Source organism: Dermacentor albipictus, chromosome 8, assembly GCF_038994185.2.
Source record: "Dermacentor albipictus isolate Rhodes 1998 colony chromosome 8, USDA_Dalb.pri_finalv2, whole genome shotgun sequence".
NCBI lineage: Eukaryota > Metazoa > Arthropoda > Arachnida > Ixodida > Ixodidae > Dermacentor > Dermacentor albipictus.
This window is the reverse complement of record NC_091828.1, coordinates 61,956,967-61,972,500: the sequence shown is the minus strand read 5'-3', so window position 1 is coordinate 61,972,500 and position 15,534 is coordinate 61,956,967. Positions and strand designations below refer to the sequence as shown.

Here is a 15,534-nt window from a genome sequence, read left to right as displayed (position 1 = left end):
ACTCGAACCCGGGACTCGAACCCGGGACCACCGCCTTTCAGGGACAGCCGCTCTACCATCTGAGCCAACCAGGCGGCTAGCAGATGGCAGGGCGAAGTCGAATTTGTCAACAACTCGAAACAAAAAACGAAAGAGCTTGAAGTAAATAGTTCTGCGGAAACTGCAGAATTATTTCCATGGTTCCATGGTTAGCTCAGATGGCAGAGCGGCTGCCCCGGAAAGGGGCACACAAATAGGATACACCAGAAAGACGTTCAATATATTATTATAAGAATAAAACATGAAGAAACTTGTGTTACATGCAGCACATTACCATAACACATTCGCGCTTCCGTGGTAGGCATTCCAGCTGTCGCACTGTAGGTGCGAGGATAAACAACAAGGGAATTATGCTTAAGGTGTGTGAACCACACACACAGTTATGTAGGGCCTTTTATGAGCCCTGTGGCAGCACTGTGTTGATGACGCCAGTAAACTTCCGGTCACCCCGTCTATGCCTCTGAAAGATGCCAAGGAGGAAAGAAAACTCTTTTTTTCTTTCTCGTGTTTGACTGTTGACACAAGGTATTGGTGCGTTCAGATGCAAGAAACACGCCACATGTGATGATATATCGTACGGAACTTTATCACGCAATTAGCAGCAAAATTCACTTACCAAAGAGCGTTCTAACTGCCTAGAAACATTGGTGCCGGCCGGATGGTCCTGAAATGTTTGCACTCTATTACAACTCGCGATCGGGATATTACAACTTACAACTCATTGCTCATATCAGCAAGTCGGCGTGACCAATAAGAATGGAAAATTAAGCGAGTTATTGCAATGTAGGGTCTACGAATCGTAAAATAATAATAATAATAATAATAATATAGGCATAGAAAAAAGAAGACGTGCCGAAACCCGGGATCGAACCAGGGACCTTTAGATCTTCAGTCTAACGCTCTCCCAACTGAGCTATTTCGGCCGAACGGGAGGGAACCTCTGTAAGCGCGCTAGCCATGCAATTGAAAGAGGCTGGCACAGAACGGAGTCGAGCGAACACGTGTTTTCTCGTCGCGTCGTTTGTGACGTCACAATGCCCGTGAGGAGTTGACCGCTGTCGCGACCGTGGATGTCGGTTGGCGTGCGGAGCGTGGCTTTGGGCACGACGCATGAATAATGCTTTGCAAGTGCAGACACGAAGGGTCTTTCGGAATGGAATGAATCGTGCAAGTATGCTCGGTGAACGTGACTGCTTTGCTACAATGACCCTCGCCTCGTTGTGAGAGGTGTCATGCGGTGAATAATTAAACGCCTGCGCAAGAACAAAACTACACGTACCCCGACGTATGTCCGCATTGTGCCGGAGGGTGTTACATTCGGACCACGTCTTTTAAACTCTAAACTACTGCTGTCGGGTGAGATATTCTCTGGAATGTTCATTTGTTTGGCGCAAAAGAACATTGATTAGTAGAGGATATGATTTCGAATTTTAATCGAGCTGATCGCAATTTATCCCCTTCGCTGCATACTGGCCTTTTGATTGATGTAGTAGTTCTGCGGAAACTGCAGAACTATTTCCGCAGAACTATTACGTGAAACTCTTTCCTTTGCTTCGAGCTGTTGACAAATTCGACTTTGCCCGGTCGTCTGCTAGCCACCTGGTTAGCTCAGATGGTAGAGCGGCTGTCCCGGACAGGCGGTGGTCCCTGGTTCGAGTCCCGGACCAGGACGAATCTTTCTTCAATTGCGAGGCTTTTCTTTCGAGGAGCCCGTATGGGTTTCCTTTGTGGCATTTGCTACGATTGGGTGGACGTCTCATTTTCCCTTAATTAATTGCTTATCTCCACCTTGCGGGTTTCCGCAGAACTATTACGTCAGGTACAGCTTAATTTCAGCATCCTCAAAGAACGCCGTCCCTTCCAGTCCGTGAGGATGGTCGAAGAGCGAAAGCTGTGTTAGTTACACCGAGTTTTAAATCATGCAAGTCAAACTTCGCAAGCAGTCTATATCGTATATGTATGTTTCACCATTCTTTCACCTCATTTTCTCTCTCGCGTGGTGAGCATGCCCTACGACTACGAGCCCGTTCACGAGCCAACTTCTCGAGGCAGCTTCTTCCTCAGGAGTACGCACTATATACTCGCGGTCTTCCCATAGAGGTATAGATGGGATGAAATGTGCAAAACCACTAATCCAAAGCTTCGTATATGGGGTGCAAGGCCCACCACTGAAGATGCGGGCGCTGCGATTGTATTGATTATAGGTGAGCCTTTCCTTTTCTTTTCTTTACTTCTTTGTTTAGGCAAAACAAATACAAGGTTTGCCAGCAAGGCAAGGCAAAAGCAGGGCGTAAATCTCCTGATAAGGCCTCTACTTCGCTGGAGCAGCATAAATAGCGATTAACAAGTATCAAAACTAACAAAACCAATTTGGTTTGACGATTGACGTGGCTGCTGACACTTCTTGCTGGCGTAAGAAGTGCCGGCAGCCGAGCGCTCCTAGTATCGCGTTTAATCGCTGGGCGCTGTTCGTTGGCCACGAACCGCCAGCAAAACATTTGTTTCTTTCGCGCCAGGGTGGAATCTATCGTCGATAAATTCGATGCCGTTCTGGTTCGATCGCCGAAAATGCACCGTGTGACAACGGTATAAGATAGCATCATCAAAGGGGGAAAGGGTTCGCTCTAACCCTTCTCCCCCTGTTCTTTCCCTGTCCCGCTAAGTCACGTGGCCACTTTTTAGCAAAGCCTGACAACGACATCACAGGGTCCTCATAAACAGCTTCGCTGTAAAAATGTTGTCGCCGTAGGCGAAAATTCTCAGTGTTCGGAAGCATTCTCACGTGCCTCACGGATGTCGCTCATGAGTAAAAGATTAGAAACGCAAAACTCGGAAAGGCGCAGAAACAAGAATATGCGTTTCCAAAGAAAAAGTAGTGTTCGCTCATAATGCAACCGTGTTATTGAGCTACTTGACAAGTGAAAAAAAAAAATTCCACAAAACTGTTGATGTGTACTTCAACACATGTAGGTACGATACGGCCACCCCTCTGGCTTTTTCATTCCTTATTTCTAGCAAGAAGTCCCCAAATATAAGTATGCACTGTTACTCGTGACCTACAAACACATTAACTCACCATCAAACTGCATCAAAGCGCTTTCACGTCCCCTGCGCACGAATTGCGTCCTCTTTTGATGTTTTGATTAGTGCACTTCATATATTTCTGATATCGTTATTTCTTAAGGCGTCACTTATTGTTTCATCGATGCAATATCTTACCTAATTTCGTGAATACGGGGCGGGGCCTACCGGGCCATCTACGCGACAAGCAATTTCTGGTGACTTCTTAGAAAGCTTTAGGTTAGGGTACGAAAGCGGCTTGCGCACACAAGAACTATAGGGGCGACGGTACGGCGCATGCGCACACCCAGACGCAGGAATCTGCGCATGCGCAGTACCTCAAGCACCTTGCGTTTGCCAGAACTATAATGGTTCTGGCATACGCAAGGCACTTGTGCCCCCTTATCTAAAGCTCTCTATTAACTGCGGTATTGAGTGCCTCCGTATGGCCACACACCCCGGGCCGCGCTAATCGAAATTTGTTCCGCCGACGCATTCCGCAACAACAACGGCCACACGCGCGACAGCTCGGAGACGCGCTCTTTTTCGGGAAGAGGTGCAGGGCCGCCGCCGCGCGTGGTTGCGTGCTCGCTTTTGTGCCCCCGCTGTTCCCTGAAGAGGCCCGCCTGTCGGCGCCTCTGCGGCTCTTCGGCGAAGTCGCCGCGGGCCCACGTCGCGGTGAACCGCTGGGGCCCAGTAGAAGAGACCCGGCTGTTGTAGCGCTGCGATGGGTGGCAGCGGAGTGGGAGCGAATGCCGCCGCACAGAAATCGCATTGAGCAGGAAGGCTAGGGAAGTGGCGTCGTGAATAATAAGATGTCGATGCAGAGACGGGCTCCAACGAAAATGCCCAGACGGCCTACGCTGGCTGAACGCCGAACGTATAGCGCAAATGCGCTCTCGTCCATCGAACCTCGTTTGTGCATATGTGCATTTCGCCGTTGGAAGTCGAGACGTCCAATGAATGGTTCCTCGCGCATTGTTTTCGTTTTTCTTTTGTTTTAATTAATTAAGGTTAATTTTATTACTATTTATATAATATTAATTCAGATGAAAAGTGTCTATGAGGAAATTGTAAAGCGGCACGAAAAACTCCCGATACAGCTTTATGTTCCTCTATACCTGCTACATAAAAGTGTTTTTCCGAGCGTGACAGAAACCCGCAAATGCATGTAAAATGGTCGCGCGACTGGCCGCTCGAGGCATTTTATAAATATGTGTGCGTGTGTTTGTGTGTGTGCATGTGTGAACGAGAACAAAGCGAACCGAGCCGAGGGGCCCGATTTTTGTTAATCATATATCCAATAACATCATATGAAATAGAGGAAAAACGAGCTTTTGTATGCGATCCTATATGTTTCAGATGGGATTATTGGACATGGGAATTATGGGGCATATGGATTTTTCAATAGGGGTACATATCATAAGAAGCCAAGATACAAAGACACCAAAGACAACATAGGGACAATTACTTGTACTTACTAATCGAATTAAAGAAATTATAAATTAGTGGAAATGAAAGTGGATGAAAGAACTACTGGCCGCAGGTGGGATGCGAACCCAAGTCTTCGCATTACGCGTGCGATGCTCTTACCAATAGAGCTAACGGGGCGCCGTTTTCCCATCCACTTTCTGGGGTATTCATGTTTTCCTGCTAGAACTAACCCTGGGGAGTCGACAAGCAAAACGAGAACAAGGTAAAAGCGGGAGCCAACGTTTCGACAAGTGGACTTGTCTTTTTCAAAGCATTTTCAAGGCTTTTCCATGTCGCCTTGAAAAAGAGAAGTGCACTTTTCGAAACGATGGCTCCCACTTTAACATTGTTCTCGTTTTGCTCGTTGTCTTGAATTTCCATCTCCCGCTTCCCCCGTGTTAACCATGAGAGCGTTAGCCAGCGCCACCACTCACAAACTTACAGGCGGTGGATGACATCCTTTCTGCCGCATGCGTCACGAGAACGTGATCTATAGTTGGGGGACGGCAACTGGTCACGAAACCCCCACATGCTACCTGAGCGCATCAATGTTGCCCAATTCGAGGCCCTCGTAATGTAATGAACGAGAAGAAAGGAAAGCGAAAGGCCCGATATATTTAAGATAAGCCCCAAAGGGTGCAAAATTTTGTATACGAGTGAATGCCTTAGGAGTAAATCGGCCCCTTTACGCTTGAGATACTCCCACTAGTTTTTAAAGTGCACCGATAAATGCGGATTGGCGTGGGCTGTGCGCGCTATATATATCGCCACGTCAGCTGACCAAATAGCGTTCTTGCGGGAACATTTGTCTGCGCCCTGCATTTCTCTCGGTTGAGCCTCATGTCAGCCGTGTAAGTCAATATTGCGATGGCGGAAATTAAGAATAACATGTCTGCATCAAGTTCCGTTCGTTCATGGATTTTTCTTTTTTATCGGAGTACTCGTTCATTTTATATTATTTTTTTTACCCTAAGATCAGGTAGTCAGTCAGCATTTCCTTTTTTTACGTTAAGTGGCCAAGCAGTCGTGCGATGTATAGCTGGAATAAAACGTCACAATCTGCGGAACTCAGGTGAACGGCATCTGCACCGCTGAGCGTGCATGCAGAACTTCCAGACAAAAAGAAAAAAAAGATGACAACGCCGTCTTAATTTGTCTCACCCTTTGTACACCCACCTAACTTCGTCCCCCCACGACCTCTTATCGCCTAAAGGGAAACGAGGCCTTAGCGGGACGGTAAGCGGACAAAAATAGTTGATGTGTGTTATTAAATTATTCTTGTACAGCACCAAAAAGCCATCTGTTACTGCGTGAGAAGTGGCTCGGTCGGTAAACCAGAAAGGAACGCAGAAACGAAAGACGGGTGGCGACGCCGCCTTGAACTTTGCGCACCCGCTCGTCGTGACGTCACAGATTTCGACAGCATCCGCTTAGGCAACGCCTCCCTGACGATCCATGACGTCATGCTGCCTGCGCCCACTGCCATGGAATCTAATGGAGATGTTCCGTAGTAAGCAGCGATGATTCTGACGTCAGCGTATTCGTCACGCCGGACTTGGCAATGAAAATTTCGGGCCTATAGTAGCATGAAGTCATAAAGCAGGGTGCACGTCCCTTGCGCGATACAGGTAGTTCTGGCATGAGGCCCTATTTCATTTTTAAGCGGTAAAGACAGACCACATTCCTGTCCCCGTGCCCCTCCCCCTTCCCCCCAAAATTTATGTGTACCAAAGAATACCCGGCATAAAACGACGTGCGAGAATACCCACATGCTCCTCACCCCCCCCCCCCACCCTCCCATCTTCCCCCGGAACGTTCAAAAAAATTCCTGGCTACCCCATTGACCCCATTGTACAGGGCTCTAGCATAAATGATTCATTCGTTTATAAAAGGCTATATTTTCAAAAGTAGTACACGTACACACATGAAAGATACGTGAAAAGAACCACAAACACATCATGTTTATACAGGCTCCACAAATGTTCAATTTGTGCCCCTTTGGTGACAGGACACGCATCCAGACGATAATGGAGCTCATTACGTAAATTTTGTATAGCATAGTCCTGTCAATTGTCTGCGCTGCAGCACTGATGCGTTCTTTGAGCTCGACTAAGGATTGCGGTAGTAGGGTACGCGTAAACAAGGTACGTCAACACAATACCAACTTGGTGAGCTTGTGGTTCTTTTCATATATATTTCATGTGTGTATACGCGAAATACTTTTGAAAATATAGCTTTCCAGAACGAATGATTCATTTATGTATATTGTATACTAAGTGACCTAAAGAATGAACTTTACAAGATTCAAGAACACTTGTCATGCCAAAGCGGCCAAAATACGAGAAAATCCGGTGAAATTCGTTACGCCACACTGACGTAAACCGGCGCTGGGGTTTTCGGCACAAAATTTAAAAAATATACGTTTGAGTTTGACCTTCATTTTATTTACTAGTAATCAACCTATATTATTGGGAAACTAACAAAAATATTGTTTCAAAGTTTACTTTATCAATGTAAGCATATTTATTTTTTCTCTTCAATTGTCCCTTTGAAGAAGGCAAGCGTTTTCGCGATGTGGAGAGAAGGAATGGAAGGAAGGAAAAAGTGGAGAAGGAAAGGCAGGGAGGTTAACCAGTTTAGCTTAACCGGTTTGTTACCCTACACATGTGGAGAGAAGAAAACAACGGATACACTGAGGGTCATTCCTCTGCAAGAGTTATCGCACAGTTTTGAACAATGGATCAAATTGCGGGAGAATTAAGCACATTGCGTACCAGAGGAAGTATACTTGGAAGGTGTATAGTGCTTTGGAATGTGCGAGGAAATAGGCGAATTAGAAAGAAAACTTTTACTTAGGTGTCTCTTAGTGCCACTCGCACTTGGGCGAAGGCGTTCTTCCTGTTAACTTTAGGCGAACGCAATGCACGACCTGAACTCTGTGGCAACAGTTTCCCATTATTTAGCCGGTTAAATATTATGACACCTCCTTGTGTGCGACTTCATTAGTGATGTCATTACTTCCGCTTTCCACTTCCGGGTTCCCAGGAATTTCGCCAAAGTCGTGCTCACATGGCGGGTATCTAACGTCTGCGATCCTGTGCTTTGGTGTTTTCTAATTAATTCTAAATATTGCAGACAATTCAGTAACTCAACTTGTAAATAAACTTATGCTCTGATAAGAAATCTATAATGGAACGCACGTATTTCATGCTGTACTATAATTTTGTCAATTTGTTTTCCCTGATCTATCCTGAATTTCTTCCCCGGTCGTCTCAGGAGGTGAACCGGAAGTGCTGCGCAAAAAAACACGAGGTCACTCGATGCTCGTACCACAAAATAAAGCACTACTCTCGTTATTTTTGCCGTCCCCCCCACCATCTTTTCCATGGGCGTCGTAATTGATGCTGGCACAGCATCGCGCAGTATCACGCATTAACAATATACTTTTCGAAGAAAAAAAAAGGAAAGCTCCAGAACACATATAAAAAGTATAGCCGGAGGATGGCGGGAGTCGCAAAAAGCAATCGGCACCTCCATTAAAGCCACCTATTCAAGCGACAACGAATTGCGTCCCGTCGCAGCGGAACAGCGGCCGCGGATGATCGAGAAGCTAAATGGGAGGCAAGGAACAGCGGGCCGAGGAGAGAGGCCGCAAGAACAGAACAATGGCGACGCCTACGCATACACGTACGGAGGGGGAGGGTTTCAGGGTAGAGAGGTCGCGCGAGACAGCGTGATTGACAGGCATGCAGCCAATGTCGCGGTCGCGCCGTCGTGACGGGATGATCACTTCCGCACGACCCCAACCCAACCGACGCCGACTCCAACCAAAAACAACCCAGAGCCGACACCCGGAAGGACATCACACGCGAACACATCATCGGCTCCTCTCTCTCTCTCTCTCTCTCTCTCTCTCATTCATAATTTGAGAAACCTGTCCTCAGTTCCCCGTTCCTTCCCGTTCTAGGCGGCTGGCAAACCCTGCAGGTCACGTGGGACCCCGCGCCATCTTTCCACTAATATTGCGAGGCCGCGTGCGGAAGTTGTTTCTGAAAGGTGAGAGGATTGACGGAACGAGGAAATCTGCGCCTAACAAAAAAAAAAGAAAACAAAAGAAGAAAGAAGAACAAAAGAAAGGAGGAAAGAAAATAAATCATAGAAAAACGGCGAACGTTTTGTTAATCTATTCGCGCGTACTCCAAGACAGCTCGTGCGAGTTATTTTTGCGATGTTACTTGAAGCCCGTGTGCATGATGCACTGTGCAATTGGCACAGGATTTCGGAGGCTTTATCTTTTGCGTTGTATTTTTCCTTCATTGTCTTTTCATTCTTGTGTAAGACGTCATATTTGTGTATAGCTTACACAACTTCAACATGGTTATGAGTTCAAGCGTAAAGCAGCCAGGGCTCACTCTCGAAGTGCTTGAAATACTTTATCCGCGCACAATATGCGACCGAGCAACTGACTTTTTGTCATATCGCGTAAAAGTGCATTATGAAACCACTAATACCGTTAGGTACACAAATAAAATACACGAGAAGCGCGTTCGATATATTATTGCAGGAATAAAACAGGAAGAAACTTGTATTACATGCAGCACATTACCATAACGCCTTTGCGCAGCCATGTTAGGCATTCCAGCTGTCGCACTGTAGGTGTAAGGATAAACAGCAAGAGCGTTATGGTAAAGATGTGTAAACCACACACAATCATGCAAGCCCTTTTATAAGCGCTGTGGCAGCACTGCGTTGATGATGCCAGCAAACTTCCGATCACCCCGCCTCTGAAAGCTGCCAAGGGGGAACAAAAAAAAAAAAAAATCATTTCTTCTTTCTCGTGTTTGACTGTTGACGCAAGTTGTTGGTGCGTTCAGATGCAAGAAACACGCCTGATGCGATGATATTTCGTACGCAACCTTCTCACACACTTGAGAGCAAAATTCACTTACCAAAGAACGTTCTAACTGCCTAGCAATACTGGCGCCTGCCGGATGGTCCTGAAATGTTTGCAGCCTATTACGAGTCGCGATCAAGATATTACAACTTGAAACTTACTTTTTCAAATGCATACATCAAGTATGATGTATTACATGTGATGTCCCTCATACTGTACTTTTCGTTCCTACCACTGTTGTAAATGTGCCTACGGGTGAATAAATTTCCTTTTCAATCTGCCACTGCTCCTTTATTGGCTGGGCCATTACCGTCGAACGCTTATGCCGCAGAGTACAGGCAACTTGCTTCCGACGGCGGTAACGCCGGCACCGCAGTATGCGGCGGCTGCGCGCTTGCAAAGCCAGCTTGTACAACTAAGAATCACAAAGTGGCGTGCGACACCAGTTTCCAGGCTTTGTGAAATGTTGTGTGAGACGGCTGTACCTCCACGGACAACTACTACACAAACATGGACAGCTGTGCTTTCACCCGATTTGCCCTCTCAGGTGAAGGACTTTCATTGGCAATATCAGTGGGGCATTCTACCTACAAAAGACAGGCTTAAACGCTGGCATATGGTAGCGAATGATAAATGCATATATTGCGCACAAACAGAGACCAACGCGCATGTAGTAAAGGACTGCGTTGTGGCACGCACCTTCTGGAAGCTAGTTGCAAGAATGTTCGGAATATCCATCGTGCGGCCACCACAGCGCCGAGATCGGTTTGCGAGTCTCGTCTACTACAGCGCTAGCTACATTTTGTGGTGCTTCCGTAACATCGCAGAACGATCTCGGCAGACAAATAGAGCAATGTACCCCAGATTGCGGAAACTACGGGTGTTAATATGGGGTCATCTTGAAGAACAGTTGTTCAAACTCGGTGAAGTCGAGTTTCTTCGCCGCTGGTCTACGCGGTACATAACCGTCTCCCGAGGCAGTCTCTCTACAGCCAGAATAATGCTCAATTCGGTTGCCCGAGTTCAGGCTGTGTCAGTATGTGCCCCGAGTACCTTTCATAAATTAGAGGCCGACAATAATGCTTTTACGTGGATGTGGTAATGAGTTTTGTTGTTGTTGTTGTTGTGTGTGGCAAAGCCAGTATCAAGACGACACCATTTATTATTTCATTTGTTAATCTTTTTTGTTTACATCAAGTATGATGTCTTACATGTGATGTACCTCATACTGTACTTTTCGTTCCTACCACTGTTGTAAGTGTGCCTACGGGTGAATAAATTTCCTTTTCAATCTCCCAGAATGCGGAAACTACGGGTGTTAATATGGGGTCATCTTGAAGAACAGTTGTTCAAATTCGGTGAAGTCGAGTTTCTACGGCGCTGGTCTACGCGGTACATAACCGTCTCCCGAGGCAAAGTCTTTCTACAGCCAGAATAATGCTCAATTCGGTTGCCCGAGTTCAGATTGTGTCTGTATGTGCCCCGAGTACCTTTCGTAAATTCGAGGCCGACAATAATGCTTTTGCGTGGATGCGGTAATGAGTTTTGTTGTTGTGTGTGGCAAAGCCAGTGTCAAGAAGACACCATTTATTATTTCATTTGTTAATCTGTTTTGTTTACATCAAGTATGATGTATTACATGTGATGTACGTCATATTGTGCTTTACGTCATATTGTGCTTTTCGTTCCTACCACAGTTGTAAGTGTGCCTACGGGTGAATAAATTTCCTTGTCAATCTATTGCCCATATCAGCCGGTTGGCGCGGCCAACAAGAAAGGAAAATTGAGTTATTGCAAAGTACGGTGTATGAATCGCACATATATATATATATAAGAATATAGCCATAGAAAAAAAAAACGCTATCGCGTTAAAAGCACGTGCCGAAACCCGGGATCGAACCAGGGACCTTTAGATCTTCAGTCTAACGCTCTCCCAACTGAGCTATTTCGGCCGAACGTAAGGGAGCCCCTGTAAGCGCGCTAGCCATGCAATTGCAAGGCGCCGGCACAGAACGGAGTCGAGTGAACACGTGTTTCCTCGTCGCGTCGTTCGTGACGTCACAATGCCCTTGAGGAGTTGACCGCTGTCGCGACCGCGCATGTCGGTCGGCGTGCGGAGCGTGGCTTTGTGCACGACGCATGATTAATGTGTTGCTCGTGCAGACACAAAGGGTCTTTCAGAGTGAAAATGACCGTCGCCTCGTTGTGAGAGGTGTCATGCGGTTAATAATTAAACGTGTACGCAAGAACAAAATAACATGTGCCCCGACGTATGTCCACATTGTGCCGAAGGGTATTATATTCTGACTGCGTCTTTTAAACGGACGCTACAGAGAAACGCTCAACCACCGTTTTCTGGTGAGATATTTTCTAGAATGCTAATTTGTTTGGCGCAAAAGAACATTGGTTATTAGAGCATATCATATGGCATTTTTAATCGACTTGATCGCAATTTATCCCTTTCGCTGCTCACTCGCCTTTTGTCACTTGAGCCTTTGACACATAGACGGATCTGTGAAAGCACTGTAATTTTGCCCACGATTGCGCATTCGTGCGTTTCCGTTCATGTACCTCTGCCATTTGTGCTCCCCCTTCAGCGGGTAGTACACGATCGAACTTATACTCTGAATATTGTTTTCTTTAGATATTACTCAGATACTCCAAAATTTTCGTTCTTAGCATTTTTACCATTGAAACGTGGAACAACCCACATATACTTGTCTACGAGAATCGCGACATGAGGGTTTTGTAAAGAAACTTGCCTTTATACGTGTGAGATGTTGAGTGTATGTTGCATTAGTGTGTACTTATTCACCCCTCCCATGTCTCATGTCTGAGACATCGGTATTTGTAAATACCAATAACAAAGAAAGAAGAAAAGGCCAACCTTCCACATCTTTGAATTCTGCGGCCGAATGGCAGCATCGTTGCGTCAGTTTAACGTCAGTAATGATACTAATCTTTATTTTCTCGTATTCTGGCACGACAAGTTAGTCAAACTCCCTACGTCCGGTCTAGTTCACTCGGAATGCAATGTGTTCCTTCCGTCCCGAAAAAAAAAAGAAAATGAATAAGACGATTCACTAGAGAACACGAGGCGCTATCAGAATCCATGACGTCACGGTGAAAATGGCGCGGGAGGTTTGAAGATTACCTCAACACCGACCTTTCGCTCTTGCCTATTTTGGCGGCTCGCAAGCCAGATTTGTAATTATGCGCAAAGCGGGTCACTGCCGCAATGCCATCAATGGTTAAATATAATTACGCAGTCCTCCTTGATTTCGCCAATGTTTCAATATTTGACAAGCATTCTTCTTGGGTCGGTCGATTCGCGAAGTGAGATGAAGAAACGAGGAAAAAAGATAGAAGATAGTGTCCTTTACTCACAAATCGAGTCAGCTATACCTTCCCTTTACTCCACCCTTCCCACCATTTTTCTTTTTGTAGTCTAAACGAAAAAAAAAACTTAGGAAACGAAATAGTCTGTATAGTACCTATATACTATTCAATCATACTTTTACCAAGTGTACAAACGTTGTGTGGAAGAGTTGGGGTCGGGCATTGAATAAGGGGTAGCTGGCCCATGCCGTCGTCCGACTCATCCACGCTAAGGACGTCGTTGAAGGCAGGAACTTGTTCTCACTGAGAACGAGGATTACGGATTTGCAATATCTACATGAAGGGTGGAGAACGTTACATTTCTTCAGTCTAGCGTGACTGAAAACGAAGCCCACACAGCAGCCGAAAACGGACCCCCTCTGCCTCAAAGCCGCCTTTGAGGGCGAGGGTCCACACTGTCGTTCCCGTCATCTGTTTCACTGAACACACCGAACTGAGTGGTGCCTCGTACACTCTAAAAATTTTCACACCCTTATGGGTGTAATGCGGGTGTAATCATCTTTTTCACCCTTATAAACACCCTTGAAACACCCTTTTTTAACGGAAAAGGGTGTTCAACAAGAAAACACCCTTGGAACACCCCAGTCTTTCTAATTTACACCCTAATTATAAGGGAGTAAGTGAACAAGCTTACAGTATATGATGAATGAACATTGCCAGTTAAGGCCTTGATATTGGCTGCACATGAAACGCGCGCTACCTGCGCTTGAATCAGGTAGCTGGAATGATTAGATCGGGGCACCTAGGCAGCAGCGCACTGGCTCCGAACAGTGGTCAAAAATGAAGTTTCCCACGAATGTTGATATCGAACGGATGACACTAACGCGCAGACTTTGCATAGCCAGATATCTGCAAAAGGCTTCATATGATCAATGGCAAAATATTTACAATGCTATCACGGAATACTTGAAGGTGTGCAACCAGTTAGACTGGGAATGGTTAGGAGTGAGGGCTAACGGTAAATAGTTCACCAACTTACGGTTTGTAGATGACATTGGCATACTCAGCAACGCTGCAGACTATTTGCAACAAACGTTTGAGGAACTTGTCGAAGAAAGTGTAAGTCTGATTGAGAGTTAGTATGCAGAAGAGAAAAGTAATGTTCCGCAGCCTGGCGAGAAAAGGAATGTCATGGTCGGCTGTCAGCCTCTAGAATCTGCTCAGAAATACGTTTATTGAGGTTAATTACTCTTAGGGGCCTCTGATCAAGGAAATTAACAAATATAAAACATTAGCTGGAGAGCTTACGGCAGGCATTACTAAATCATGATCAGGGAGCTTACTGCTAACCATTGCTTTCTATCGTTACTAACGTATGGGGCCGAAACTTGGAAGTTACCAAAGAAGCTTGGGAAGACGTTGAGGACCGCGCAACGAACGATGGAATGAAAATTATTAGGCATGATGATAATAGACTGGAAGACAGCGATGTGGATTAGAGAGTGAACGGGAATAGCTGATATTCTGGTTGACATTATGAGGAAGAAGTCGTGCTGGGCAGACATTACAATGCGTAAGGGAGAGAACTGCTGGTCTATTGGAGTTGCAAAATGGGTGCTAAGGGAAGGAAAGCACAGTCGAGGACGGCAGAGAATAACGTGGACGTGATGGATTCGGGAAACTTGAAAACACGTGGAACCAGTTGGCACAAGACAGGGGTATTGGAGATCGCTGGAGAAGCTTTCGTCCTGCGATGGACGTCAAAATAAGCTGATGATGATGATGTGACGACATCCATGCTAGCTTCGCGGCATGTCTTTCATGTTATGTCATGCATGCGTGTCATGCACGTTCTGATAGCTCGATTTGCGTCGATGGCGCGGGGGGGGGGGGCTAGTAGCGGCGTAGCCAAGTGGGGCACACCGTGCACTTGTAACGCTCACTCACAGTAAAATTTTTGCTGCTATGGCAATGGCCCCGCTCCTTCACCCTCCACGGGCAATTGGGACCCACCCCCCCCTCACACGAAAAAATTTTCTGGTTACGCCACTGTGGCGAGGGGGGTGTAAGATTGCTCTAGACCCCTCCCCCTAACTTGTCAACGGAAACGGGGGACGGGAGGGCAGCTGCCGCCGGGCCGCAAACCTTAGGCAGCCCAATTAACGGCTGCATTTCCCTTTGGACGTGAATACTGCATAAATGCCATTACACTGTAGGATTCGTGGCGGTTCGAAGGCATGCGACAATAAAAAAAAACACATACAGCCATCAGAAAGTCTTAGCTTGAGCAGATCTTTGGGAGCTGGGCAAGACTCTCACAAAAAAAAAAAGCTTGACACCCCTCTTACAGGCATTGTCAACTCTGGGTCCCACCGCTGACTGTACATTTCCGGTAAAAAAATCACACAGGAACTCCTCTCGGATTTGTCTAAGTGTGCGTAAGCATTGTGACTCTTCCTCATCTACACGCAGCCCATGTCGTTATCAATGTTATGAGACTTGATCCGACAAGTATGAGCGACAGCGCTGCGGCGACACGGGCTGCTCTGGTCGGCAGCGCAAGCAAAGTACTGCAGGTGGCGGGGCCAGGCGCGCTGGTGACGTTCCGTTCGTTTTGAGCCGTTATCGCTCTTTAGCCCTCCTCATCCGCGACGAACCATTATCAACCGTTCTCCGGCGGCGGCTGCTTGTGGCACGGCCGCGCGAACCGTATCTTGAAAGCGAACTGC

At 46.5% G+C, this 15,534-nt stretch overlaps 1 protein-coding gene and 2 non-coding genes across 3 annotated transcripts in view; all 3 read right to left on the bottom strand.

Annotated features, from left to right (window-relative positions):
* LOC135921775 (heparan sulfate glucosamine 3-O-sulfotransferase 6-like) overlaps positions 1–15,534 on the bottom strand; it is a 129,442-nt gene that overhangs the window by 70,790 nt on the left and 43,118 nt on the right. The window lies entirely within an intron of this gene.
* On the bottom strand, positions 890–962 carry TRNAF-GAA (transfer RNA phenylalanine (anticodon GAA)). Its single transcript has one exon. It is a non-coding gene; the product is annotated as a tRNA-Phe (tRNA).
* On the bottom strand, positions 11,346–11,418 carry TRNAF-GAA (transfer RNA phenylalanine (anticodon GAA)). Its single transcript has one exon. It is a non-coding gene; the product is annotated as a tRNA-Phe (tRNA).